Source organism: Rhipicephalus sanguineus, unplaced genomic scaffold, assembly GCF_013339695.2.
Source record: "Rhipicephalus sanguineus isolate Rsan-2018 unplaced genomic scaffold, BIME_Rsan_1.4 Seq480, whole genome shotgun sequence".
NCBI lineage: Eukaryota > Metazoa > Arthropoda > Arachnida > Ixodida > Ixodidae > Rhipicephalus > Rhipicephalus sanguineus.
The window spans coordinates 492,406-520,373 of record NW_023615345.1 but is presented as its reverse complement, the minus strand read 5'-3'; the positions used below and the strand labels follow the sequence as shown (position 1 = coordinate 520,373).

At 45.5% G+C, this 27,968-nt stretch overlaps 2 long non-coding RNA genes across 2 annotated transcripts; one reads left to right on the top strand and one right to left on the bottom strand.

The window, feature by feature from the left end:
- Window positions 1-1,178: 1,178 nt before the first annotated feature.
- LOC119377496 (uncharacterized) lies at window positions 1,179-27,041 on the top strand. Its single transcript, XR_005180818.1, has 3 exons — window positions 1,179-1,311; window positions 4,127-4,169; window positions 26,908-27,041. It is a non-coding gene; the product is annotated as an uncharacterized LOC119377496 (long non-coding RNA).
- Window positions 4,698-8,139, bottom strand: LOC119377497 (uncharacterized). The gene is made up of 3 exons (XR_005180819.1): window positions 8,111-8,139; window positions 7,550-7,593; window positions 4,698-4,723 (listed from the first exon to the last, which is right to left on the bottom strand). It is a non-coding gene; the product is annotated as an uncharacterized LOC119377497 (long non-coding RNA).
- Window positions 27,042-27,968: the final 927 nt, after the last annotated feature.

Below are 27,968 nucleotides of genomic sequence, written 5' to 3'. Positions count from 1 at the left end.
CTAATGAAGTGACGTAACTGTAAAAATAATGACCTCTTCTAGTATGTCAATACTTCGAGTGCTTTTGGCACGGTTAAAACTGAATCAAGTTGCGAAATTTTATACTTTTTCCGGGAAGATGGCAAATCCAAAGGGCCCAAATAGCTGTAAAATATGTATTAATTGGTGGATTATTCAACATACAACTAGAGAAAAATATTTTAGGCGCTGTAGGTATCGCAGATTGTCTGAAAAAAATTGCAAGGCTTACTTAAAAAAAAAAAAAAACTCTGCGAAAAATGTGCATGATACTTCATTAGACTGCCTGCCGTACGTCTTAGCTAAACATGCATAATATATTATATGAGGTGTTTCAGGCATAAATGAAAGAAATAAGAAATAACACAAAATGTAGGTATTGTAATAGGTGATCGGCGATGAATGCAGCAAAATACTTAAAAATAAAATAAGAATTTTAGGACGGCTCACGGCAACCAATTAACCTGCCATCGATTCGACAAACATGCATGGGTCCCTTTGCAAACAGAGAAACGACGCTAACGACGACGGCACGTGGCCTCGAGACAGTTATCTGAGTCTTTATTTCAGACATGCATACACAAATACATGGCTGAGGAGAAGAGAAAAAAAGCCGCTCAATCGGTGCTTGACGCAACCATGCAGACGCTACTTTCCTTCCCCTTCCCCAGTACTACGAATTCCAAGCGGGATCAGCCTTGGTTAACCTCCCTGCCTTCCTTTCATACTTATTCTCTCTCTTCTCTTCGTGCTAAAGCTTACAGGTTGATCAGCCGCACGGCAGAAGAAAAAGTGCGTTGAACGCGCCGCCACAGAACACTCATGCAGCCAACAACCGAAGAGCAGCCATTCGCCTGCAGCGCCCTCAACAAAACTGCTCCATGGGAGCTACGGTGTCGAAAAGTGATAGTGAGTCGTTCGGCCAGCACAACTTCAGTGTTGCCGACGTACGCAGCGAACTGGCGTCAAGTTGACCTCAAACATACAAATTATTACCGTTTTATCTCAGCACACTTAATACGCATTGCTTATTTTTTAGTACCTTTTTAAATAAAAAAGTAACGTATTTTCAAAGATTTGCTTTCGGCTTATTTGCGTAGTTTCGAAGAAAACCGCTGGGTGGCCAGTATTATTGTGAAAGTCACGTGACGAACGGAACCAATCGCACAACGTCATGTGCTTTTGTTGTCTTGCGCTCGCAGAGCACTCGGCTAATGAATGTAACGATGTGTCTTGAGTCTGGTATAGGATAATTTGTCATTCAGAGTCGCCGCTAGCCACTGTGTTATTCCGGTGAGTATTTCAGAGTTGGTTCTTGGGACTCCTGTTGCATGTATTCCTTGTGAATGATCAGCCGGCATTGCAGAGTGGGATCGAGGCGGCGCTCGAGGAAATGTGAACTTTCCCGGTATCGTGAAAGTAGAAGAAAAATGCAAAAAACAATAAGGTTACTTGATAGTGTGACGACTGTCTGTGGTTGGCGCGCAGGATTAATTACAAATAATCGATGAAGCACTGCGAAACCATTTTGTGCGGCATCTTAGACGTAGTTAAATTCCGCGCGCTTAGATTTTACTTTTTCTTGTTTTTGCAGCACATTACATGTCCATCGTTGCTTTCACTTTTCAAGCGAAAGCAAAGCTTCCACGCGGTAATTTAATTCGCACGACCAGTGTAAATTAAGGTGTCAGTTTTCCTCTCAACTTTTGACCGTCGACTGTCGTGACCGTCGACACACGCGCATTTTTCAACTTTCGCATTTTGCTTCAACGTGGTGTACGCATTTCACGCCCTAACCTAAACCGACTGAGTAGCCGTTCGCGTATGTTCGCTTGTCATGCATGCAACTGCAGCATCCGTTTTCGGCTTGTTGTTGTGCTGTAGTTAACAGTTTTTTCGATCGATCCTTTCGAGGGTTTACCGTCGGGAATCGCTTTCACGCGCGAAGATGCGCCCCGCTAGGTTTTCAGATTCAACGGCGCTTGTCTCGCCGCGAATTCTCTCCGGTGCGCGCGCCTCATTTGCGTATTGCGTCTCGACCACGCGGCGTTGCAGGTTTACGCATGGCAGCAGTCTCCAACCGGTTTTTGGAAGCGCTTGAAAATAAACGTATCGCGTTAAGTAAACGCACCATCCAGCCGGCAGAGGTTGACGCCAGTAGAACGAAGTACCTTGTGCTGACAGGGGTAAGAGGAGTTAAGAGTGCTTTTTTGTTTGTAATCGTTGCCAGCACAGACCGATCCGATATGCTCATGTGCATAGATAGTGTTGCTTCTCATCTTAAACGATCTTGGATCACGCACCAGTTTTAGCCGTAGCGAAATGTCGGTATATTTTTTCATTGTGCACCACCGGCGGGTTCGGCCCGAGATCCAAAAAGCTCTCGTTGCTCGCGCATATTTCTTTCGTCCGTTTTCTGCTTTATTTTTGGCGACCATGTGCAAATCTAGGCATCCGTGCCCCCTGCAGTCGTCGCGTAATCTAATTATAGTAAACCTTGGCGCTGCGAAATGTTGCGATAGCAGTAACGCGCTTCTCGCGTGCTTTTGCTTCTAGCATTCAAGGAAAAGATCAGTTGAGAGGGGCAGCGGCTCGCGGAACGTGCTGTTCATGCGCTCTGAGGCCGCGTCTGCGCTTGAATGGAAGCGCTGCTGTTTGCAGTGCAGCTCGGGGTTGGCCCCTGGATGTGTTCACTTTCTTTGCCGGCTCTCCTCCGCCATGCTTCCTCATTCTTGCGTCGTCTGCCATCTATTTTCCTAGCTCGCATGCGTTGAACTTCAGCTCGTCAACGGTAGCTTCTACGTCGCGACAGGCGGCGCTTAAAGATAGACCGGAAGCATTGGGCTGCTGAGACCGAGGACCGATTTTTGTGTGAGCGGTGGTCAGCGAAGTGCACGTTTCATGGCCGATCTCGGGGCAGTCATCACCCCGCATCTGGAACACGTTGTTAGAATGACAGTGCAATTTGTTGTCAGCAGGGTCGGCGCACGTGAGGAAGAACATGGGGGGCGAAAGCAGCTTCTATAGCCTAAAATTCAGCGCCCGTTATGCGTCGGTGCCACTGCAAAGGTCCTCGCTACTTAGCTACAAAAAAAAAAAAAAAAAAAAAGGCATGAACTTTAGGTTGGCCTTGGTTCCTACATTTGGGGACCGAACAAACGATCTGCGTTCCCTTGTTCTCGATTAATTTAGACCCATACCTGTCGATATTATAAGGAGTTCATGATGGCGTCAGATATATATGGAACAGCGTCCATAGTTTCGGAATATATTGTTGCTATGTTTGAAGCACAAGCAGCTCATAGGCTGCCAGAAAAACAGTGGATGAGTGACATATATATATATATATATATTTATATATATATAAATATATATATATATATTATATATATATATATATATATATATGTATATATATGGGGGCAATGAATTACTTTCTGTTTTCTGTGAGCTAGTTGGTTCATTCTGAAATTTGTAAAAGTACTGGACGACACAATAAACTTAAAAAAGAAGGTGCAGAAAAAACGAGACGATAGGAAAGCTGCTCTCTCTCCTGTCGTCTCCTTCTTTTCCTGCACCTTTTTTAAGGTGTTTGGGTCGCAGTATATTCGCAAAGCATTGAGTGGCGATTTATTCCGGTAAAAAATTGATTGGACCTATGGAAGAATGTTCTTTTAGAAGAGCAAGAGAAAATTCACCATGCTGATGCTGCTATCAAGTCACATTGGCCCATATCTACAAAATTGGATCATGCATATACGCACCGTCGGCTATCGCAGGAATACATTGGCGGGCTAGTTGGTTCATTACTGTCCCGTCTTTGTTAAGGAAGTTGCCTCACCGACCGGCGTTCATGCACGCTTAACTCGCGACAACATTCAGAAAGAAAAAGAATCACCACGGCGATGGCACACACCACGGAAACCAGCGCTAATCAGTAAATGTCTCGCGAGTGCTGGCTAATTTACCCGGTAAACATTTTGTCTTGTGCATGATTGTGCCATTTTTTCGCATTTCAGGGCCATTTTCTTGTTACTATAGTTTAGTTTTTTTTTTTACTTTTACGCAGACCACAGTTCTGTTTACTTATTTGTTTATTTATTTTCAGTTTTCTGTTGGCCCGGGTTGATCAGTGTTGTTCCCTCATCTCGGTGAGTGATTTCTGCTTTGAATATTCGTGCGGTCTCAAGGCGCGCCCCGTAGATTTAAATCTGGAGCAAGCGCACCTCCCGCTGGAAACTTTGGTATTTAGGCCATTTCTGGACTGAATATTTCGGAAAATCGAACAGTTAAAAAACAAAAAAAAAACTTCGTAACTCGGTAGTTAATAATATTAAATCAATTTTCGATCTTTATCCCTCAGAAACAGCCTCGATGACTTTGTTGTGTCACATTGGTTATGCGTACGTATACGCAGATCATAGAGTAAAAAAAAAAAAACAGGAAAAAGAAAAAAGGAGCATTGTATGAATAGCTATTTCAAGGACTATTCACGTAATGCTCTTTTTCCTGTGTGAGGAAAACGTGAAACACCAATAAATAATGATGAGCGATGTCATATAAAATGCATAACATATGTAAATAGGTCCTGAAATAGAGAAAGAAACACTATGAAACCATACTTACAGACAGATGACATACAGAATAATAAAGCATATGTTCAGATACAATTTAAAGGTTTTGAAATGGCGGGACAAGGTAGAGACTGTAAAAAATGAGAAAGACGGAATAATAATAATGAACGATATCGCAGTTAGTTGGAAACTGCACTTGGTCCATTAAGGACTAAAACGCGCTGAATCGATATACGTCATATTTTTCCGTGTTAGAAAATCTTGTAGGGTATTCGCGGCAGATAAAAAAAAAAAAGCTGTTACGTTACGCGAAGCAAACCTATGTACATATTGCGACCAGTCAGTAAGTTTTTAGGTGATTGGTTAAATAGAATAAATTGTCTTAACTCTAAGAGTACCGATCTAATCATCACGCGCAGGCAATTGTAGGCATCTCTGAGCGCCAACTAACGGCGGTATTGTGTTGTTGTAAAAGCTTAAAGGGACACTGGAGTGAAATATTAAATCAGTTTAGACTGATAATGATTTTTTGCGAACTTTTATTTTGATAATTTCGCAATCATAGGTTCATTATTAGGACATGATCAAAGGTCAATTTTATTTTTGAAATTTCGCGCCCGGAAGGTTAGCGTCAGGTCACGGATTTACTGTCTCTTATATTGGCTCAATCAAATTTCCTGAAACTTGCTTTGATAAGTCTCCAGCCCTCTTGGAACACAAATGCTTACCAATAAGTAATTCTGTGGGCCTTAGCAAACGCCGTCAAAATCTGTGACGTCACATCGAATTGGTGCGGGAAGCTCAATGGCGGCGTCGCCACCCGTATTTCCATTTTTTTTACGCGTTTTCTCGCTTACCAAGCATCTTCTCGCGGCAAGAGTGGGGCTTTTTAATACGAGAAAAGTTGTTTTAGGCCCTAAGTGCCCTATTAAATAAATAAAAAAATTCTACTCCCAACAGTCGGTATAGAATATAGGTTTCTTAAATGCACCGCATTTGATTCCGACCGATTTAGCGGTGGTTTCGTTTTTGTATAACAATCATGGCTTCTTTTTTTTTTACTCATTGATTTAAGGAAAGACGTCGTTAAATCGGTTTTGGTGCCAAGTTGGTTTTGCTAATTCGGGTTGATGACAACATTGAACCATGTGGGTATCTGCAGGGCAGTGGAAATTTCTTCGTTACATCAGGAACTACGTAAAATCGGGTTTCGTTAGGTAGTTTTAACTGTACCTGCATCAATTCTTGCCTGATACCTGCTTTCTGGCGTCCCGACAGAATGGCTGGAGTTTAGCCATCTTTTTTTTTTTTTAATCCTAAAGTCGTTCGCGGAAGTTTTTGAGAGTATACCTTTTACAAATAAGGGGGACGTCCATCTGCTATCTTTTGCCGAGGTACATGGTCCGATAAGGCACTTTGCCTTTGACATGACCTCACCATAACCCACTTTCCCACACGCAATAATTGCTTTAAAGGCCAACTCCGGCGATTTTTTGGCCATGTCAAAGTAATGGTGCTTTTATGTTGCTGAGACGCTCCTGTTACGGGCCCGATAGCAGAAATACTCGGCAAATTGGAGAAGAATTTTAAATAAGCAAAAAAGCGCAACACCGAAACCGAAACCCAACCGAGTGTACTGTCTACGTATGACGTAGACGTTGTTACGAACGAACCGGAAGTCGTGCAAGGCATGCCGGTCACGCCGGCGCGGAGTATGAAAACTGTGACAGCCGGGACGACCAGCGAAGCGCCGGCCAAACCAACGCTGTCTGTCGCCTTGCGCACAGCAGACGCTCGCTGTAGCAGCCTAAGCGCCGAAGTTAGCGGTGCCTTCGGCTGCGTCACCTCCGCCGCCTTGCCAATACTGACGTCACAGACGCAATGTTGCCAATAATTGTGGGAAGCCAGGAGGGCGTTTGCAGACAATCTTTAAAACTCATTTGCAAACAATCTGCGCATGTCTCAAGCCTGTAATTTGGCATAAATGACGGAAACGTGCAAAGGAACGTACCCAGCGAATTTCACTGAGATCCATCGACCTCGAAAAATCGCCGGAGTTGGCCTTTAAGTATTCATCCTTTCCTCGTGCCATAGTCGAGTGGAATAAATTAACTAATGCAATTGTTTCAGCACCCTCATTGGCATTGTTTTCATCGAAATTAGAAAGTGCAGTAATCAGTTGAATCGTAGTACATACTACTGTACATGATTGTTAAATGTATTCTTGTATTTTTTATTGTATGTTTTTGCCCGTTGAAGTATTTTTTTTCTCCCTGTATTCATTGTATAACATGTATATATATACTATATGTCATTGTACTTGCCAATTGTTCATAACTAACTTGATGTACCACCCTGCTAAAATCACCAAATGGTGATTGCAGTATCTGTAAATAAATAAATAAACAAATAAATAAATAAATAAATAAATAAATAAATAAATAAATAAATAATAAATAAATAATAATAAATAAATTTTAGGAAGGCGACCGCCTTAGCATGCGCATGCTGCTACACTGGCCGAATCGTACTTAGACGAATGAAAAACACAAAGTTCTTCCTTGCTGTCGTCTAAGCTGCGCTTTGTTTCGGCACATTTCGCAGCTTTTGTGAAATGGCCGCGCGAACTGTTATTTTTACTTCTTGCCCGCATATGTCGAGCTTGGCTGGGCCTTGCGAATCGCCACGGTCGAGTCTGGCGGCTGTGTCTTTTTGTCTCGTGCGCAGCTGGCCAAACCGTGCCGCGCTGCTCCGAAGGCTCTCGATTCTTCCCGCGCTCGCGAGTCGTTTGTGCGATGCTTATCCGTCGAAAACGCGACGCTGCAATAACTGGCTTGCGGTGGCGTCCGTGGGATTCATCGTCGAGTGCCATTGGTGAGTGCTGATGACGACTGGCACGAACCATATGCAGCCACGAGGCATGCGGGAAAGCGAGGCCGTGTGCTCGGCGTGCTTACCTCTCGATTCCAGTCGTAACCTTTATCATCTATATAAATTCGCGCTGAAAAAAAAAGAGAAGAAAGGATGGTTGATCCCTCTGTCACAGGAATCGGTATAACACGTAAGTGAAACGTGTCACCACAGAAGTAGTTGATTGCTTTAGTGCATTGGTATATCAGAGCTTGTATAATGTCTATTATTGTTTGGCATATGTAGCACCGCCTGATGTGGACACACTCACGTTGACGCCTTGTGGCACATCTCCGTACCGACGACTAACGCCCATTTATTATTTTTTTTTTTATTGATACCGTAAGCCTTAACAGGCTCTTACAGGAGTGGAAAAAAAGAATGCAGATTGACATCTACACATTAGACCAAAGAACAAAAAATAAACAAAATAAAGGAAAAAATAAAATAAAAAAGAACAGTACAGACTACTCTAAACAATTACAGATTGCAACTATACAACCTAGAAATAAAAGAGAATAAAACACCACAGGCCAACAGGGAAGAGTACACATTAGACACAGATCTGAGAATTAAAACATAGAGTGGCATACAAATCAAAAACGTACATTCCGTGAAAAGTAGCGTCATTATTCTACAACGCTGCAACTTATTGATCCAAAAACTTTTCAAGATTGGTAGTGAATGATTCGAGAGAACCTGAGGACACCATGTCACGTCGCGGGTTATTCCATATTTCTATGACTGATGGAAAGTAGGAATACTTAAATGTGTTGCAACGGGAGTTGAAAGGCCTGATACTCCTGTCGTGGTTTGTTCTGGCGGAGCGCTGGTATGGTTGTTTCAAGTAATCGTGTTTGTTGATGTTAATGTTGTCATGATAAAGCAGATAAAGAAATTTTAATGCAGCAATGCGTCGCCCGTGATCATGATTTAACCCTTGCGGTAGCTGAAGTTCTTAGCATATACGTGGCCACCGCTTATGGGTGAATCCCGCGCAAATATGGCATCAACAAGCACATAATAAACATTGGTACTCGATATGCACTCCTCCAAAGCGTTGTGAAACGCGAAGAGAAACGCTACACGCGTCATGTCTTCCCTCTAGCCTGGCCGATAATTCTCACAGGGCGAGCTGGGAACGCGGTGCGACAGCCAGGCGAGCGTCGGAGAGCTATTTTTTCGATATGGATGGATGCTATGAGCGAGGCTTGGGCTAAAGCCGCCACCTCGCGGTGTGTTAAACGAAATTACACTTCTATTCGAAACGCGCCGAATGGGACGGTCGCAGCAATTAACGGCGCGTTTTTTTTTTCTCGAGCCTGGTGGCACACATGTCACCACCCCGTTATAAAGGGGACGCTCATAGCATCCATCAATCCATCCATGCAAGAGCACTGTGAGAGGAAAGTGTGAAAGATGAAAGGCGCGTTCATGTAACCTCCGTTATGTGTTTGGCGTTAGCTCAGTGGGCTAAACGCCCGCCAGCCGTCCTCGCGGACCGAGAGGTCATGGGTTCGGCTCCTGTCAACGGACCTTTTGTAGCGTTAGCTACACTGGCCTAGCGAGCCAGTTTCGCGTGGCTCCTCAAGAGCCGTGCTGCGCATGCGCGAGGATCAGTGATGTCACACAGCTGGCGCACCAGAGCCGGCACTTCCCGCGCACTCCGCCGTTGCCGCGCACGACTCGCTGCCGCCGGTTTGCGTTTTCCAGAGGAGTGACGTCGTAGCCGAGGTAGACGTACTGGCGCCGGCGCGCGCGCAGCTATTCGCCTTCGCTGTGCAGTCGCCGTCTGACACTGCGCTGGAGCCGCTTGATAGCGCCTCTGACTGGCGTTTGCCAGTGTGGTTTAGCCATGGAGAAGGAGAGCGCAAATGCCGTTCAACGGCGCAGAAGAGCGGAGAAGCTTAATCGGATCCCGAAGTAGTTGCCTGGCAAAATAAATATACATGTGCCACATAATATGTTACCTTGTGTGTGTCATTGGAGCAGCAGTAAGCATGATAATCAAGTGAATCTTAGACAATCAGGAAAGCTAAGAACAATCAGTTGAACCTTTGCTAACGCTACGTTATCCTGGCATAGCCGAGCTAAGCCACTGCAATATTTTTTTTACAGTTTTTTTTCTTTGATGGAAATACGTCATGAAAACCTTGGTGGACCCCGACATAAAACACTTTCGTGTTAAAAAAACACAGAAAAAAAGACAATGGCACCAGCTCTGCATAAACGCATATAAGATGCCCTTTGCATATCTTCAAGCATTGTTAATGTTCACTGAATGATGCACTTGCTAATCATTGCGCGGGTTTAGGAAAACTACAGATGGTACAAAGAAGGACACTCTTTGTTTCTTTAGCTTATTGCTCGTGTTGTTTACAAAATCAGTGGATCAGAACAACTTTCCCAAGCTGCCTCACGCAGTCGCGAGTGTGTTTTCGCGTGGGCATTCCACTTAGGAGAAACTTTTACCTCATAACAGCGTGAATTGCTTATATTAGTCTAACATCTTGCCAGATCACGGTACAAGTACACGTTTTAGCAAGGCATTAGACAAATATACTGCTCGATTTATTATAGACGTCCCAACGGCGCGCACTGAAAAACGCTCAATCTATAGGCGTTGCTTGGAATGCCTTCAAAATGAATAGCGTCCGTCTCACGGTGGCCACTGCAGTTCATGTTACCTCCCCGAGCGCTGCAACTGAACGCCCTCGGCGTCGCCTCAGCCTTCACACGCTGGCAGCGACGTGGGACCGACTCCGGGTCGTGTTCCACATCTGGCGCCACGACGGCGGCAGTTGAGCTCTGTTCCTGTATGCCATCTCGCGTGTCCACGAACCCCCATCGCCTGTCCAGGCCGCTCTGTCACTGGCCATAACCTAACTCTATGAAGCCTCTCGGAGTTCTTTGTCTCCTCATATTCACATCGTGCACAGCGTCGTGGTTTTACTCCCTCCGCCGCTTCCCTGCTCGGACACACACGCACAATCAAACAAACACAACGAAAGAAAGGCAGGCGCACACAGTGCTGCATGTATGCGCGCGTTTGTTATTTTTTTTCTTCTTTATTTCTTGTTGTGTACAGTGAGTCAGTCCATCGTGTATCGCACACTCGGCCGAGCTGGCGCATGAGATGGCCTAAGTTTCTTTCACACGTGAGTCTCGTGCCAGCAGCTATGAGTAGCGTCTGGCATGCTTCTATTCATAGTTACGCAAGAAGCTCGCGTTCTGCTTGATTCCCGGCAAATGCCAAGCAGACTGAGTTCTTCGGGCAAGTAGGCCTCTTGCAATCCTTAATGAAAAATATTTACTGTTACAGTATTTTGCTGGTATTTTACTTCCTGCACAAGCAGTGCATCATGAAAGGCAACTCGGCAAATTTAATTTGAGTTCAGGTGTCGCCATTTGCGTCTGGCCTTCATACCATGCTGTTCCGCGTTTTTTAGCGGGTTTAAAAGCGTCAGTTTCTAACGGGCTACTAGATCATGTTGACATTCCGCGCAGCTTTGTCTGGCAGTCTTCAAAACGGGCTGCCTGAAAAAAAGACAATTAACGATAGAATGTTAATTTACGTATAATATAATGTTGCCCCGCTTAAGCTACACAGGGGCGACATGTGGCTTAAGATAATTGATTGTAAATTTGGTGCGTGGAATATTATTAGCCAACAGGAGCTTAACAATGTGTCAGGACGGTAATGCCATCATGATCGATTTGGTCAAGTCACAGAACAGCGGTCTTTGCCACAAAGCTCTTTTTAAGGCGAATACGAGTGGCACCAAAAGGGGGCCGATTCATTTTAATGCAACACTGGATGAGGTGCTTCGACGATCATGACCAGGATTTCGGGACGTGTACGTGGCGCCATCCCTCGTCGGTAACAACGGTGGCCTGCCGTAACTGAATGGGAAATAGGCGGTTACCAAAAAGAACTCCTAGTTCTATACAGCAGAGACTTGTTTGAACATTGTTGTAAAATTACAGTGTCGCACTACAAACTGCGTTTCTTCCCGCAGTGTTTGATATTTTACAATGGGTCCCCATGTGTTTCTAATGGGCTGTGTTCAGTTCTCCTGGGAAGCCACACGCTTTGTAGTGCAATACTGCGATTTTACCGAAATGTTCCAGTGGGTCTCTGCTGCATATACCCGGTAGTCCTTTTTGGTAAGTAGCTTTTTTCGTGAAATATGATTTTTTTTTCCACCTATTTCCCATTCATCTATGGCAGGACGCCGTTGCTGCCGCCGAGAGATGGCGCCACGTACAGATGCCCCTCAAATACTGGAAATGTGGGGAGCACTTAATGTTGTAAAGGTACGCCAAGCGCAATGCGTTTATGGGATAGTTGGTGCGTATGCGTAACATCCTTTTAGCGCAATAACACTACTGGAGAAAGACGACAGGACAAGGCGCTGTCGTCAGGTGATTGGAAGTGATAATCAGTGTATAAGGTGAATGAAGCTTAGAATAACAGAGAGCTGAGCTAGTTGGTGGGTATTCATTCTAAGAAGGGGGTGTGCAAACACGGGCACAAGAAAGAAGTCAGACACCACAAACTCATTTTCATTTTCAAGCAATCATGTTTTTAAGGTGAATAAATGTGAATTCATGTTAAATAACGAGAATCTAAGGGTGAATTAAAAGTGACTCACATGTGAATGAAATGTAAGTGCACGCAAGTAATCAATAAATGAAGTGTATAAATGCTTCAGCGTCGACAATAATGTCGCTGACAGCGACGAAGCCTCCTAAGGCTATCGAAAGAGGATAAGCAATAGGAAGGCAACAATGCAATCGACTGAGACGTCAGTGTGGTTTAATAACTGTCTCGTCAGAGCATAGGTCTAATAACTGTCTCGTCAGAGCTCGTCAGACCTGTGCTCTACTTTGCGTTAGCTAATGCACTGTAGATTTTTAAAAATGTGTTGGCAATAATCATGTTGTGTTATATTCCACATCTTATTTTACCAAAACGCTGTTCGATGATAAGCTTTGTTTTCCTTTCCTCCCTAAGCCTTTCTTAATTGAGTTTGAGCTTTTTACTTTCATAACAGTGAGTTTTCTTTTTAATTCTTTAGTCCATGTGGAATTTTTGAAAGATTGCCTCCGACACATACCACAGTTTGGTGTTTGAGCTCGACTAATTCACAAGCGAAGACTAATTTATTCATGTTTAGCTAAACACTTATGGCGCGTTTTGTAATGTCCGAATTGCAGCCGGGGAAATTAGCGAGGCGTGTTTTTTAGTGACGGCAACCCGGCGAGTTACGCTCCTGATGCATACGCGGAGAGCCACACCTCGCGGCGGCAACCATCGTTCTGAACGTCCACACTCCACACGTAGCGAAATTCGCCTTCTGCGTCACGTGACCGCCGAGTGTCTACGCAGTGGAATTCTGCCTCGAGCAGCCGGTTAGCGGCTCAAAGTGAGCCTCGTCAAAGGTACCTGTGGCCCAAGCTAGCCTAAGTTCGCAGGCCATACATTCCCAATAGCGTCCCTTGCAACGAATTGTGGATTGGCTTCGGCCTCAAAAATATGCGCCGTAAAAACATCAGTGAAAATGAACCTTTGGTACACTTCCCAAAGGCAAATTTCTACATTCAAGCAGAAAATAACGAGCCCCGACGTGTCAAACTTTGAAAATGAATTCTCCTATCCTGAGAATTCATTTCGAGTCCATGGCCTCACCTCGATAACTCACGATTTGCAAATGTATAAGTTAGGCAAATCAATGAGTGAAAATTTGTCGAGTAATTCTATCATGCATTCCATTTCCTTCGAGCAAGACAGCCAGAGGACTACAATTGCGTTGTCTGCCAGGTGTAACTTTTTAAAATTCAGTGTTATTAAACAGCAGCAGGAAGAACAAGCCACTGCTGCGTACCCGAATGCGGTGTATCGTGGCACTTGTGTATTCAATTCCCGGCCGGGTTCTGATGAGGCGAAATGCGGGAGCGCGGCTGTGCTGTTGCTTAATTTAGCTCTCGTTAATGAATGGTGTGTTAACGCGCAATCCTTGCAAGGCTCGTCCGATCGCGAAAGACGCTCCACCGGCATCGCCGTGGCCGCCGCCTTCGTTTTTGTTAATCTTTGACGCTATACTTGGCGTCACTGTGAAGAGAGGCATCTCCTTTCCCTCCCAGGAATGAGGCCAGGGATGGTTTTCTAACTTCTTGCACAGGTCCGCAAGGCCAAGGTCATCGCGCAGGCGAGGCTGTTTCACATGATGGCATTCCTTATTGCAAGCACCTGGCGATTAGATTGCAGGCGCGTCGACCGACGCCTCGGAAAGTCGTCAGTGCGCGCTCGGGGCGAAAATGGGGGAGGAAAGTCTTGCCTGTGCTTGCCCCAAAGGTTGCGCAAGAAACTCGAGCGCCACACGTGCGTCTCTGCCCCTTGTCTTGTTCAACGCCACTCCTCTCTGTGATTAGGCGACGCAGAGGGACGCATGGAATCTCGCGGCGATATCTACCAGATAACGTGCCAGTTTGATAAACTCCTTCGTCCTTTTTTTTTTTTTTCATACCTGATAAGATATCGTAGATATAGGATGGCGTGAACTTACTGTTGCTGTTTTAAAAGGTGCACTCGTAAATCTTATCGTAGTTACGTTGGAGTTGTGCACGAGTGTAATGACATAACGAGGACATGGATTCGATTCCAGTCTGATGCGAGTGGAACACGAAAGGGGTTGTCGACTGGTACCGTATTTCGGGCGCACGTTACCGAGCGCCAATCTCTGATAACTGTGTTGCTGTCGGACATCAATCATCAATCAATCATCAATCAATCAATCAATCAATCATCAATCAATCAATCATCAATCAATCAATCAATCAATCAATCAATCAATCAATCAATCAATCAATCGATCAATCAATCAAATTCTCTTATGTGTATATATCACAGTATCAGTTTTCTTATTTTCCATCTTGCGTCAAGGTTACTGCCTGATTTATCTTGCATTTTCAAAACCGGTGTTTTGGACATATGCCTATCTCAGTAACGTGATGTTTTGGTAACCGCTAATGCAGAATTGGCCGCACCATCGCAGAGGAAAACGATTGCGTCGTGCCCGTTTTGGCTTCGCACGTACGATAGGTTGTCTCCGGAAACGCAGTAAAAACGGCCTCACCGCGGCGTTGTGTAAAGTTCTGCCGCATACAGTTGTGTAATTTTGTGGCTTTATACTTCCTTTTGTGACGCCCTTGCGCGATTCGTGCCAGCCTGCGGTAAGCCGCGAAACTGTTCGCGAGCTCTATCGTGCGAGCAGTTATATGCCGTAGGGAGTTTGGCTCGAATGATACGCTCCAAAAGTTGTTCCTCGCAAACGAGGTGTGCTCACTTTCTTCGCGGCACGTTTGTAACTTTTTATTTTTTCGTAAATGCAAACTTTCCTTTTTGGTTTCTGGGGCCGAGTTTGCTGTTTGCTGCCAGCCATAGGAGGGAAACGAGAGGGGTGACCACAGGCTGCTGCCAACATCTCGTAACACGGAGAAATATTCGCGATTAATGTTTTTTTATACTATTATTTAGTAGTGGTTCATTTTCTCACAAATTCTTTCATTCAGTGCCACGCATATCCGCCCATCACTGACAATGAACACAAGGTTTTTACATTATTTTATGGACTAAAAACATTTACACCCACCTCTTGCATTATTAGTTAATGAGTGGAAGGCCCTTCTGCAATCCATTGCCAATATTGAGGAATTAGCTTCATTCAAACGGCTCTACTAACGTACCTAAACGACCGTACCTGGCATATTAGCTGACAAACCATCTCTTTAAGTTTTGTCTGATATGTCAGATTCTTCGCTACTTTTGAAATGGACCACGTTTTTGTTGTTTCACTCTAATAGTTCTGCAGGTCAGTCTCATGTTATTGCATTGGTACCAATTCCATTATTACCATAATTGCACTGTCACTCTTTAATTGTGAAGTTTTGTGTCCTTTATTTATCTATTGTTATGCTTACTTCTGTCTTCCTTTTTATGTTTTTTGTTGTAACCACACGCACGCACCGTACGCACACGCGCGCACACACGCACACACACACGCGCACACACGCGCACACACACGCGCACACACCACACACACACAAGCGCGCACGCACGCACGCACGCACGCACGCCGTCGTGAGCGAGGCAAGTCGAACGCAGCACCTGCAGTTCCTTTGCTGCTCGCCTTCTGCTGTCGATATCAGCGAGGTGAGGTTAGAATGTGTCAACATTGAGATAAGGCTTCTCCGAAAAAAGGAAGATAATTGCTTGGCTTTTGCGCAACCTTAATTGTTTTTCGTACCGCGCACTACACGCGTTCTCCCAACGCTGCGGCCCTGTCGCATTGGGAGAGAGAGGGAACGGGGCTTCTCTCCGCGTCTGGCGCTCGTCTTCCTCGTCGTCGCTGCACCGCCGTTTTTCCGAATGCCAGACCGGCAGCTGTAAAACGCTCTTTTGACATTGTTCATGAATTCCGCGCGCCGACGCACTGCCTGGATCCAGTAGCGCAGCGTTTGGCGCGCTCGACTGATGCCGCCGTCGTCTGCGCGCATGCGAATGAGGCGCCGATGGAATCCGGGCTGTGCCTCGCTATGGCTCTCGCGACCGGTTCTCATTTCCTGTTTTGCATATGTCTACGCTGCTTCTGGGTTTACCGAGCTGCCTTCCGGCGGACGTGCTGTTTATACTTTCTGTATCTGCGCATTTCATACATCTGAAAACCGCTGCGATACCCTTTTCTGCCGGTTCAGAGGCATACGTATGGGCTTCAATTGTGCAGAAAAATCCTGAGTTCGGAAGTTTCAAGTCCTGTAAGGTCGCCCCACTCAATTACTGCCGGAAGATGGACAATTTAGATTACTTTGTAGATTACTGGGCATTTTTAGATTACTGCTCTGCTGCAAAATACGGGTCGTCTAGTGAATACATTTTGAGAGTGCCGTCATCCTTTAGCTTTCTTAATCATTAAACATTTTGGGGGAACTACGTCAGCGAATACTTCTGTAGTTGTTTTACATGCTGTAGCATGTTCACTGTATTTGGTGCTGTGTGTTTCACTCAACTAGGAAAAAAAAAAGCAACCCTAAAATAGAGTGGTATATTTTGAAAAGAAAATATATATTTAAAGAGCCATTCTCGGTTGCTATCCAAGGATGCACTTAGCGTGCTTTGGGAAGTCGTTATTTGTGGCACCATGTTGCACTATGTGTTATGGGTGGTGCCTTCCCTACCGCCATGCCAAGGCAACCAGTTGCTTTCTGAGACCAGTTGGGAACCCGTGTAGCGTCTGCGACCAGAAGACGCAGCGTCTCAACGACACCATCCGAACGGTGAATGCCTCCGAACACTCCCCTTTGTGGCCGTCGTATAACGCTATACCACCGCACGGCGGTACAATCGATACCACCAATACACCCTAGCGCACGAAACCACCGATACCCCGCACGATGGCACCGTGCCATCGTGCGGATACCACAACCGCGTGGTTTCGCCGCATTTTGTTTACACTGCGCTATCAATTAATAATAATAAATGGGGTTTAACGTCCCAAAACCACGATACGATTATGAGAGACGCCGTAGTGGATGGCTCCGGAAATTCGACCACCTGGGGATTTAACCGGCACCTAAGTCTAAGTACACGGGCCTCAAACATTTTTGCCTCTATCGAAAATGCAGCCGCCGCGGCTGGGATTCGCCCGCGACCTGCGGGTCAGCAGTCGAGCGCCATAACCACTAGACCACCGTGGCGGCGCTATCTTTAAGATCGCCCCACGAAAACTGTTAGACAAGGACGCGATACCGCCAATAGGTCAGAAAAAAAAAGGAATGATAAAAGTAGACTCGCGACATGTTGTTCGTAGTTGTCTTGAATAACTCTGATTATTCTTGAAGTGTCGTTAGTTAGCAAAGTAGTGGTGCATTTAGAAATGAAACCTCTTAAATTATCTTGGGGCATAAATTTGAGTAGTTGGAGGACTTGATCAAGTTTCTAGCAAGGTTGTTTCCTTCACGTTATTATTTGCATGGCTTTTTTTTTTCTGGGCTCTGAAGAAATCCCATAGAAAATATATAAAAGAAAGCTGCGTCACCGCGCTCTTGCGCATCTTGAATGCAGCGCACTCAATCCTGTTTCGATAGATCTGCACCCGCTGGAATGTCGAAAGCCTAAGAGTTCGTTTGCATCTCATTTGCATCCATGTTTAGCGATGGCTTATCATTTAGGTCCGTGAAGGATTTCGATTTTCGCAACAATGCGGATGAGAGGTAGTCTGAACGCCGTGCCAATGGTTTTTATTTTTCTTTTTTCTACATCGCCCTTTCGAGACACGATGGAAAGTGCTGTAATCTAGACGTGAAGGCACGAGCTGACGTCATTCTTTTTAAAATATATCCTGTTTTTTCCTCAAAGGCGAAAAAAAAATGAAGTAAAATATAACTTCAACGAGACAAGCTCTTAGGTATTTCTGAGCACGCCCTGCAACTTTTCCAATACGACTTATCTCATAAAACAAATATTTGAAGAAGAGAAATGCATAATTAAACGTAGTCGATTAACTAATCGCACTTAAGTGTGTCAATAATCCAAGACGACTGAGGACAGCATGCCTTTGGTCTCATTTATCTAAACTGTACCACTTCGTTTTAATGATTGTTTCGCACCACACGAAGCGTCTGTTGGTTGTTTCAGCCACGACCAAGCTACTAAGACTGGCGCATTCTTGCCGTCGCCGTGAGGTTCCGTATAAACTTCAAGGGCGATAACGTCGCCCGCGCTTCGTGTTTCTACGTGCGAGTGAAAGCGGTCGAGAGCAGCCGACGTTCGCGGTTCACGCGGAGAGAAAACGCGCCACCTGCCTTCCGTCGCACGAAATGCCCGTGGGGGGTGCGAGGCGTGGTTTCTGCAGGAACTGCGTACTTGGAGCGGCCGGTCGCCTCTCAGCGGTCGGCTCATACGTTTGTTTGTACGCGTGCTGTGCTCTCGCCGATGTGAAGCGACAGACGGCACGAAGGTCCTTTCGCTCGCTGCAGGGGCCGTGTTAATTTTCTTACGTTAGCGTCCTTATACGCCAGCGTTCTGTTGAGTACGCCAGGTCGGATGCTAGAGGAGCGAGCTGCTAGCCTTACCTCGTATAACATTACAATTTGTTGCTGTCGTATGCATTGCTTTGCCCTTGCGGCGAAACTGGGGTTCTTTAATTGTTAGACGTAATTACTCGTTCCAGCGAACTTGAAGTTGTGTTTACTAGTGAACTAATGTTCACTAGTTGCATGCTGAAATAACTGACGGCACATGTTGCAATGGAAGCATTTAAACTACTACGTGCTTCAACACATCCACTTCGTATAAATCGTGAAATGGTAGCACCGTTTTCAAATATGCAGCCCAAAAGTTCCTGCAGGACGCATTGACGTTCCACGCTCTACTGAACATTTACCGTGCACAAGAAGGACTTGTAAAAAACTATGTCTAGAACAATGCTGCGTTGTGTCTAAATGTTCTATACAGGGTCTTTCAGCTAAGGTGCGCCAATTATTAAAAAAAAGGACGAAAAAATTGAGGCAGCTCGCAATAGGTGCCAAGCTGAGAAGTGCGCAGCTGGGCAGCCTTCTTTCTCTTTCCTCCTTTCTTTTCTATTTTTCCGTTTTTTTCCGTCTCTCTCTCTCTCTTTATTTCTTTTTTTTCTCTATCTATCCTTTCTTGCTCTTCTATTTTCTGCCTATTTTTCCCCTCTTATCTCTATTTCTCGCTTGCTTCCTCTTCTTTTTCTATTTTTATACGTGGTTTTGCCTGCGTTACGCCAAGCGACGACAGCATACGACAGCCTCGGCCCCTAAAGGGCTCCGCACTTATCGTCATCAATGCGCTCGAAAACAAGGAAGAGGCCTTCTCCTTGGTGCGAGCGCGCGCTCAATATGCTGCAGATGGCTATGCTATTCGTGGTTTTGCCTGCGTTACGCCGAGCTACGACAGCATGCGATGACAGCATACGACAGGCCGGCCCGTAATGTGCTCCGCACTTAAAACATAGGCGCTTCGCGTCAGTGCTGTTCTGAGCCATGTAGAGCACGTCGTGATATTTCTTCCAATCCGCCGAGCTCGATAATTAACAAAGATTGTTTAATGATTTTTTTAAAAATTGTAACTCTAGCGAAAAAAGTTCAATACAAACGTTGTAGCGCTTGTTCAGAGCATCAGATTTTTTTTCATTTAAACATACTATCAGCCCTCGAAAGGGCCAGGATAGGATAGTACAACATATTACATCGTGTACACCTATGAACGCACATCAGAGAATTGGCTAGTTATGTACAAGCAATATTAAGAGCAGTTCATAACACTTGGTTGTCAGCTTGCAGCACATAATAAAGTACCTCTGGCTTGCTGGAGGCGAGAGCGAAACTGCTCGCAATACCAGCCCTCCGGAAGTTTGTTCCGTTCTCTCGAAGTTCGCTAAAAGAAAAAAATATTAAAACAATCCTTAGAAAATCTTACTTCTTTCACGTATTTTGAATGTTTATTCTCACTACACGCGACGTTACTTCGTTATGTAGCGTTCCTTATTTACGATCACCTTGAGATTCATAATCTTATAAAGGAGACATAGCCTTTTTTTTGTTTTCTTTGCAATTGAAGTAAAGGAACGTTTGCTTTTCCATAAAGCTGGGACACCGAGTCTGTCTTCGATACTTAGAGTAAGTAAAGCGCAAAGCTCGCCGCTGTACTTTCTAATATTTTTTTGCATTTTTTTTTGTCGTACGGATCCCGCACTTCGCAAGCATATTACTTATAGGACGAACTAGCATTTTGTAGACGGTAAGTTTACACTGCGGATGCTTGCTTGAAAGTCCGTCGAATGAATCTTAACCTATGATGCCCTTGCCTACTATGTTGTCTATGTGACTCGCCCAGCTCATGTTTGAGGTCAAAGTTACGCCCAAATACTTGCATTCGGTCACTCTAGTTAGCAGGGTACCTGGCAGGGAGTAGTTAAACTGTCGTGGAGCGTCTTTGTGCGATACTGTCATGTACATGGTTTTTTTTTTTTCAAGTTCTGTTACATTTGCCATTTCCTACACCACTGATGTATTTGATCTAAATATGAGTTAAGCTTTAGTTGGTCGGCTGTGGAGGTCACTTCAATAAAATAATGCCACCATCTGCAAATAATTTGGCTTGAACCGGTGATTTTGCAACGAGATCACTGATGTGTACTAGGAAGAGCAAGGGTCCCAGCACAGAACCCTGCGGCACAACGGAGGCAACTTCACTTGTTATAAATTTGATTCCTTTAACGCTGAAAAACTGTCGGTGATTTGTCAGAAAAGATTCGATCCATTGTATAACCTTGCAAGTGCCCAGCACTTCAGTAATAACTTCCTGTGACTTACCGTATGGAATGCTTTCTTGAGATCTAGATAAATTAAATCTACTTGGCTCCGCGATCAAGAACTTCACAGATGAAAGCATTTCTTCACCTATGCTAATATAACTGCCCTGTTTCACTTTTTCTCAGCCTTTTTTTAAGGTGCGAGAGATTTAAAAAAGTACCACGTGACGGCCGCCTAACGCTCGGCGATTTTAGTGCCCTCAAATGTAAGTTGAGCGAATTATGAAAGGCTGCTCCGCTCACAGAGGTCGATTGAACAGGCTGTCGGTGACTGCGATGGGCGTTAAGTGATTGTATGGGCGTATCGTTAAAAAAAAAAAAAATCTTCGACGAAGAAACGACCGTCACGTTACGTGCGAATGTGGTACGGGACCGGACGCAGCATTTGACGCAGCGTAGCATTTTTTCTTTTCTTTTCGGACCAATGAAGTATTTTTCATCTCCGTCCTTCACACTGTCACCCTTGCCCCCACCGTCGTGTTGCTTCATTGGCGGAAAAAAGGGGGGGGGGGAATGCCTATACGTTGCGTCAAATGCTGCTTCTGGTCCCGTGTGGCATTTCCCCGTGGCTGCCGCTTTTTTTTTGCTGAAGAGTTTCTTTTTCTTAGAACGGTACGCCCTATTTGAATTTGAAATATAATTAATATTTCAAATTACCTGCCATTTTTTATTTCTTAGAAATGATTATGCCATGAATTGCGATGCCCTGCAACTTTCCTATATATGCAAATCTTCAAGTGGATGATAAAGTTCATGAACCAGTACTTCTAAATTAGTCTTTTCAAAGTAACTTTAGCAACGGCAATACTTCCGCCTCGACGAAGAGTTCGTGCGCGAAGAGGACAGGTGCCTTACTGTTATAAGTTTTTATTAAAAATTTGTATTGTCAAACAAACACGCACACACACACACTTTGTGATACCAGAAACCTGATGATACTAAAAAAGATCCCAGCCACTGTGGGAATGACGTCCTTTGTTGTTCTGCTAAGCGTTACCTAATAGATAGGTCTAGGTTCGACCACTACGTCAAGTAGACGCTTAACTCGGTATTGGGCTTCGCGTGTGTAGCTTCCATATAGTGATCCCATACTTAACCCACTTCACCAAATGGGCCTACAGAGCGATCGTTTAGATATTTACGTTCTGTCCGTCTGTCTCTCTGTGGCGAGCGCAACATGAGCAATTGTGTGATTACAGTGCTCAGCAAGTACATTCATGTAGAGGCAAGCAATTCTCCATCTATGTATATCGGGCGGCGACCACGCCGCTGGCGCTCGTGAACGTGCGACGCTGTTGCAGCTGCTGCTGCGCTGTGTTGCGTGCGCCGCGCCTCCGCGCGTGTCCCGTCTGGCGTACGATTGTGACCCGGGACGCACTCTCATTCCCTGATACCGCACGATGTCGAGTGCTTCTCATTTCGCGCGTGCTTTACACGCGGGCACTATAACGCCAGGGACTCGGCGCTGACTCGACACACGTGTGGTATTACGCTGACGATGCTATTTCCAGCAACGTGCGTGGGCAACATATACTCCTGTTCTATAAGCAGTTCTCATCTCTTTAAGAGCTACGAAGAGGTATGTGCCTTTTTTTTTGTATCTCTTTCCAACTTACGGCCATGCGCAAAATCTGCTGGTAGAAGATGCTCTCGTGCGCCCACCAAGCATTTTTCCGGTGGGCCATCGTGTGTGCATTTTCATTAACCGAAAGGGCCAGACTTTTATGTGTTCAGTGTACACTCGCTACTTCTCTGACAGCAATATTGAGCTAATTCGGTGATTACTGTGTCCTGGGATGCGATGACATGAAATGATTCCGTTTTGTTTTTTCCGTATCCGCAGATAGTACTCCGTAGTTGGTAGTCGCGGGATGCGACGAAAGCCGCGAAAACGTGCCCCGTCGCGTTCATATGGAGAGCATCGCGTGACAAACATGTTTCAGAATAGACTTTCCAAACGGAATAGAACATGGCTGTCCGCCTATTGTTCTTACGCTCGACGAGAAGGAATTTGCATAAACTCATATTTTGCCATGATTCTTCTTTTACGGCTGTCGAGCCGTTTCTTTTTTGTAGCGTTAGCTACACTTGCCTAGCCGGAGCCGATTTCGCGTGGAGCGTCATGAGCCGTGCTGCTCATGCGCGAGGATCAGTGATGTCACACAGCTGGGTCACCAGAGCTGGCATCTCACGCGCTCTCCGACACCACCGTGCGCGGCTCACCGCTGCTGGTCTGCGCCGCATTCGAGAGGAGTGACGTCGTAGACATAGTGGCGTCAGCGCGCGCGCAGCTGTTCGCCTTCGCTGTGCATCGCCGTCTGACACTGCGCCGGGGCCGCTTGATAGCGCCTCTGACTGGCGTTTGCTAGAGTCACTGTATATGCTACCTTTAGGTAGCAGAGTAGCGCATCTGTCTTCCAAACGCCGCGAGCAACCATGCGTTGCGGAGAAGCTGACGCTCGGGCCAATTTTTGTATTTTTTGACGCCGACGCCGCAGTGAACTGGATTGATCCTTGTCATCGACAGTCAAGTTAATCACCGGTCTTCGACACGCCAAACATGTCAGTCGGCGACACGGTAGGCATGTCGCCTGCAAAAAAGAGAGTGAAGCTTCGCCGCATAGCTGCGGTTGCCAGCCAGACCTATGCGCAACTCTGCTACCTAAAGTAGCATATACAGTGACTCTAGCGTTTGCAGTGGGTAACGCCATGGAGAAGGAGAGCGCAAATGCTGCTCGACGGCGCAGAAGAGCCGAGAAGCTTATGTCATCGGATCCCGAAGTAGTTGCCTGGCAATTAGCGGTTACTGTGTTGGGGCCATAGAGACGGCAGCGTGTTACTTCACTGACCACCGAGCCGTCTTAGTGGCAATAGAGAAGCAACCTGACGTCGAGCAAAAATAAATATGCATGTCCCACATACGTATACCGTGTGTGTGTCTTTGGAGCAGCAGTAAGCATGACAATCAAGCTAATCCTAGACAACCTGGAAAGCTAAGAATAATCAGGTGAACCTTTGCTAACGCTACGTATACACCGTTGCATCGGGCGAGGAGGACCGGACTGGCAACCAGCGCTTTCCTCCTTTCTGGCTTGTGCGCGACGGCGCGGAGTGTGCGGGCTGGTGCTTGGATGAGTGGCGTTGTCGAACAATTTTGCGTGTTTTAGGTCGACCTGCGGATTTTGTCCTCTTTTATTGCGATATCAGCCAGCGAAAGATCAACAGGAAACCACTGGGCCGTTTGGTTGTTCTAACAACTACTGAAAAAAGGAAACTGCTGCCTCAATAAGTATGCGACGTGCGTCACCAAACGCGGAGAGCGTGCGGTTGCAAACTCTTCAAGGTAGTACATCGTTTGTGTTACGTTACAGGTTCTAAATCGGCAAGTGCCGTAATATCCGGAATTCCCAATGTTCCACGCGGTGAAATGTCAATCGGATATGGCCAGATTTGCGAACCACAAGCGGCCAAGTACGGCCCTGTCCGATAAGTGCAAAACATCTAAGCACCACTCGAGTAGACACCCGAGTTGTTTTCGCTTCGTTTTATTATATATTTAATATGATGTGTTTGTAGCTCGGCTCAACAAGGTGATCGCTGTAGTTGATGTATACCGGTATTAGTACGGACGAGAAATCCCTCACTTCGCAGCGGTGCAACCGGCATCATACATTTAATTATTGCTCCGTACCAGCCTTCTAAAACTCGAACGTTCAATGAACTCTGCATCAAAAGGACGTGGCGAGATCTTTATCGTGAGGTTACAACTTCCGTAAGGCAGCGATGTGTATCGTATACGATGCGCGATATGAAAGCCGAATAGTAAAAAAAAGAATTATGTTGCTTCGTGTGTAGAACAACTACCCCAGGAAGACAAATTTTTACGTGGTCAAGAACCGTGTCAGACAAGTTGCGCTATGATATACAACATAGTTAATTCTCTTCTAAGCGCGATACAAAAACCACGTTGGTACGCTTATCTAGTGTTTCTTGGACTGCCAATTTTGCTGCTTAGCTTTGCGAACGACAGCGAATTTCGCAAGAACAGTACATCTGGTATACGAAGTTATATGAAAAAACCAACGCGAATCACCTCCGACGCCGATCAAAGGCTCGAGCCCTGGCGCGCTTCGTGCCTCACCGGCGTAAGAAACTCTCTAACCATCTTCATCTTATCGCCGCCGAAATCCGATCAAATATCACGACTCTTAAGAGAAAAAGAAGAAAAAGCGCGCCGGCATGTCAACATCAGCATTGTTTTTATGTACCACCACTTCCCTGTAAACAGCTCTAACTTCGTCCACACCGGTGGGCAATAAACGAGCGAGTAATAAGGCGTCACTTAAAAGTTGAGATACAAGATAGGTACCTGTTTGTGAACAACGAACAGATGCCGCGCCATGAAATAGAGACTGCATGCTCACGCACGACCGCATGTACGAGCGGTAGTCGGTGCGACAGCATAAACACACCGTGAATGAAAAAACAAACTAAAAGATTACAGTCCAAGAAAAAATTTATTGTATACCCTAAGAGTGACGGAACATTCTTGCCCTACTAGAACGAGTCCAAATGGGTGGTTTTCCAACAGACAGTGCCGAAATATATGACATCGACCACTTATGACACGTTCGCGCCGCCGTATATTATCATCATCGACCCTCAACGGGTCAAACCTTTTCAAGACGTCTCACAGGCTCATTTCCTACGTAGGTCGCATCTCTTCATACAAATTTCAGCGCGCCAGAGCGAAAAAAAACCGACTGCAACTGCAGCCAGCTGCAGCCGCACGCATACCTTCCATACAAACGCGGAGCTTCGCACATGCCAGTGGGTTGCCAGACCAGAGACGGCGCCGCCCGCTAGGCAATATGGCGGCTCCCACGAAAAAAAGGTCTATCCTGGCATAGCCGAGCTAAGCCACTGCATTTTTTTCCTCTATGAAGGGAATATGCCGTCATTTTCTACTCCGTTTCGGAACGGGGGCATTCGTCGGCACTGTCGAACATCTTCAACTTTGTTCGGCATGATTCATACGTAATGTCGGTGTACTCGTCATTCTGACGTCACTTTTTTGTGACGGGGAGAATGACAGGGATGGGCGTGGCCCGAACATTTTCGATCAATCAGGGAGTGGTAATGACAAATTAGGAATAAAAACGAAACGGTACATAATAATGTTATACCGGCCCTGTTCTATTCATTCTTCTTCTTTTCAGTCTTTTTCTTCAATATCACAATTGAAATTCGGTGATGAGTATGTCAAGTTACGTGCAATTTTTCTATTTCTAGAAAACGGTATGCCATAACATTGGGACGCTGTACAACTTTCCCAAATAAACAACTGCCGTCAGTTGATAATTAAAAAGTTGTGAAGTTTATGTTAAATAATTATTTCAGTGTAACTTGCGGCGGCGTGGCGTATTTCCGCCTTGACATAAAGTTCGTCTGTGAAGAAGACAGAAGGTGCCTGACTGTCAAAAGCATTTTTATTTAAAAAAAAGTATTTATAGCCTAAAAAATAAATAAAAACGCCCTGCATAAGCCTCAGAAGATTGGTTCACTGCCAAATTACTTATGGGATAAAATATAGAAAGAAAAAGAAAGGACCTTTTCTTTCGCTCTCCATGAAAAACCCCCAACTGAAGACAACGTGTTCCTTACACAACCTTACAGCGCTTCAGCCTGAGGAATGCCATGGTTGGAGGCAGTACATTGAGGCACTCTATAATAAATTAGCGAGAGCATGTTCTTTACTATGTAAATACCGCCAATACTTGCCTAACTTATTTGAGCTATCATACTGCCGTACCGATCGCTCATATCTTCATTCAGTCTTCAAACTGCACGAAAGATCAGTTGGACTCTATGTTTCCAGATCGTATACTGGATTAACTCTTCTTCAAACACTAAATATAATACATTTTCATTCATTAACCATCTTTAATGATACACGTGCGAGCACTGTTCACAACTATCTTTTTAATTTTTCTTATTTTACCTCGCAGGGAACACCAGGTCTACAGTATGCTAATTTTTTTGCACCCATTAGACGACAATGTATGAGAGAAAAGACGGATTCATATTGCTGGAATTACAATATTGATCAATCTTCCTGTTGATGTTGAATAAAATGCACTTGTCCACGTTTCGTTAAGAAAATGTTCCGTAGCACTTCGACTGCTGACCCGAATGTCGCGGGATCGAATCCCGGCCGCGGCGGCTGCATTTTCGATGGAGGCGAAAATGTTTGAGGCCCGTGTACTTAGATTTAAGTGCACGTTAAAGAACCCCAGGTGGTCGAAATTTCCGGAGCCCTCCACTACGGCGTCTCTCATAATCATATCGTGGTTTTGGGACGTTAAACCCCAGATATTATTATATTATTCCGTAGCACTTCCGTGTATAACGCTGAGCTGAACTTCAGTTCTTCTTCAGTCTAGCTTTACCTTCTTTTACGGCTTTGTCGTGTTTGTATTTTTGTTCAGCCTCTATTTTGAGTGGAGCAAGCATCTGGATATATTCCACCCGCTTCTGTGTGTGTGAATACGAGCGCATTGATGGGGAGGACAGTTCGCGTCGCCCCTATAGCGACGGTTGTGGCATCGTATAGCTGCGCGTGTATATCGCGCTCAAAATGCGCTCTCGGGTCGAGCGAGCCCCGGTCTGCGCACGTGGTGGCCTCGGTCACGTCGCCGCGAGTACGACGACCTGTCACGCTAGGCTGCGCTGTCGCTGCGACCGCGGTTCCCGCATGTGGCTTCGTCAGCAGGGTCGCACTGGGAAATACGACCGTGTTTGTTTTGAGGTCGGCTCACCGCGGGGAAGTCCACTTTGTCTCCGCCCGACACAGCTGCACCAAGTGGATTTGCTCTCTGCGTTGCTGAAGTGGCTGCTTCGTTCTGCTACTGAGGTCGCGGGTTCGATACTTGGCCGTCACATTCCGACCACAGTGGAACGAAAAAGCGCTAGTGTACTGATCGAGCGCTGGGCGCACAGTTCAAATGTACACTAAAGGCTAACTCTATAACAGGTTAAACTGGTACGGGGTCCTTTAGAGCCACATTTT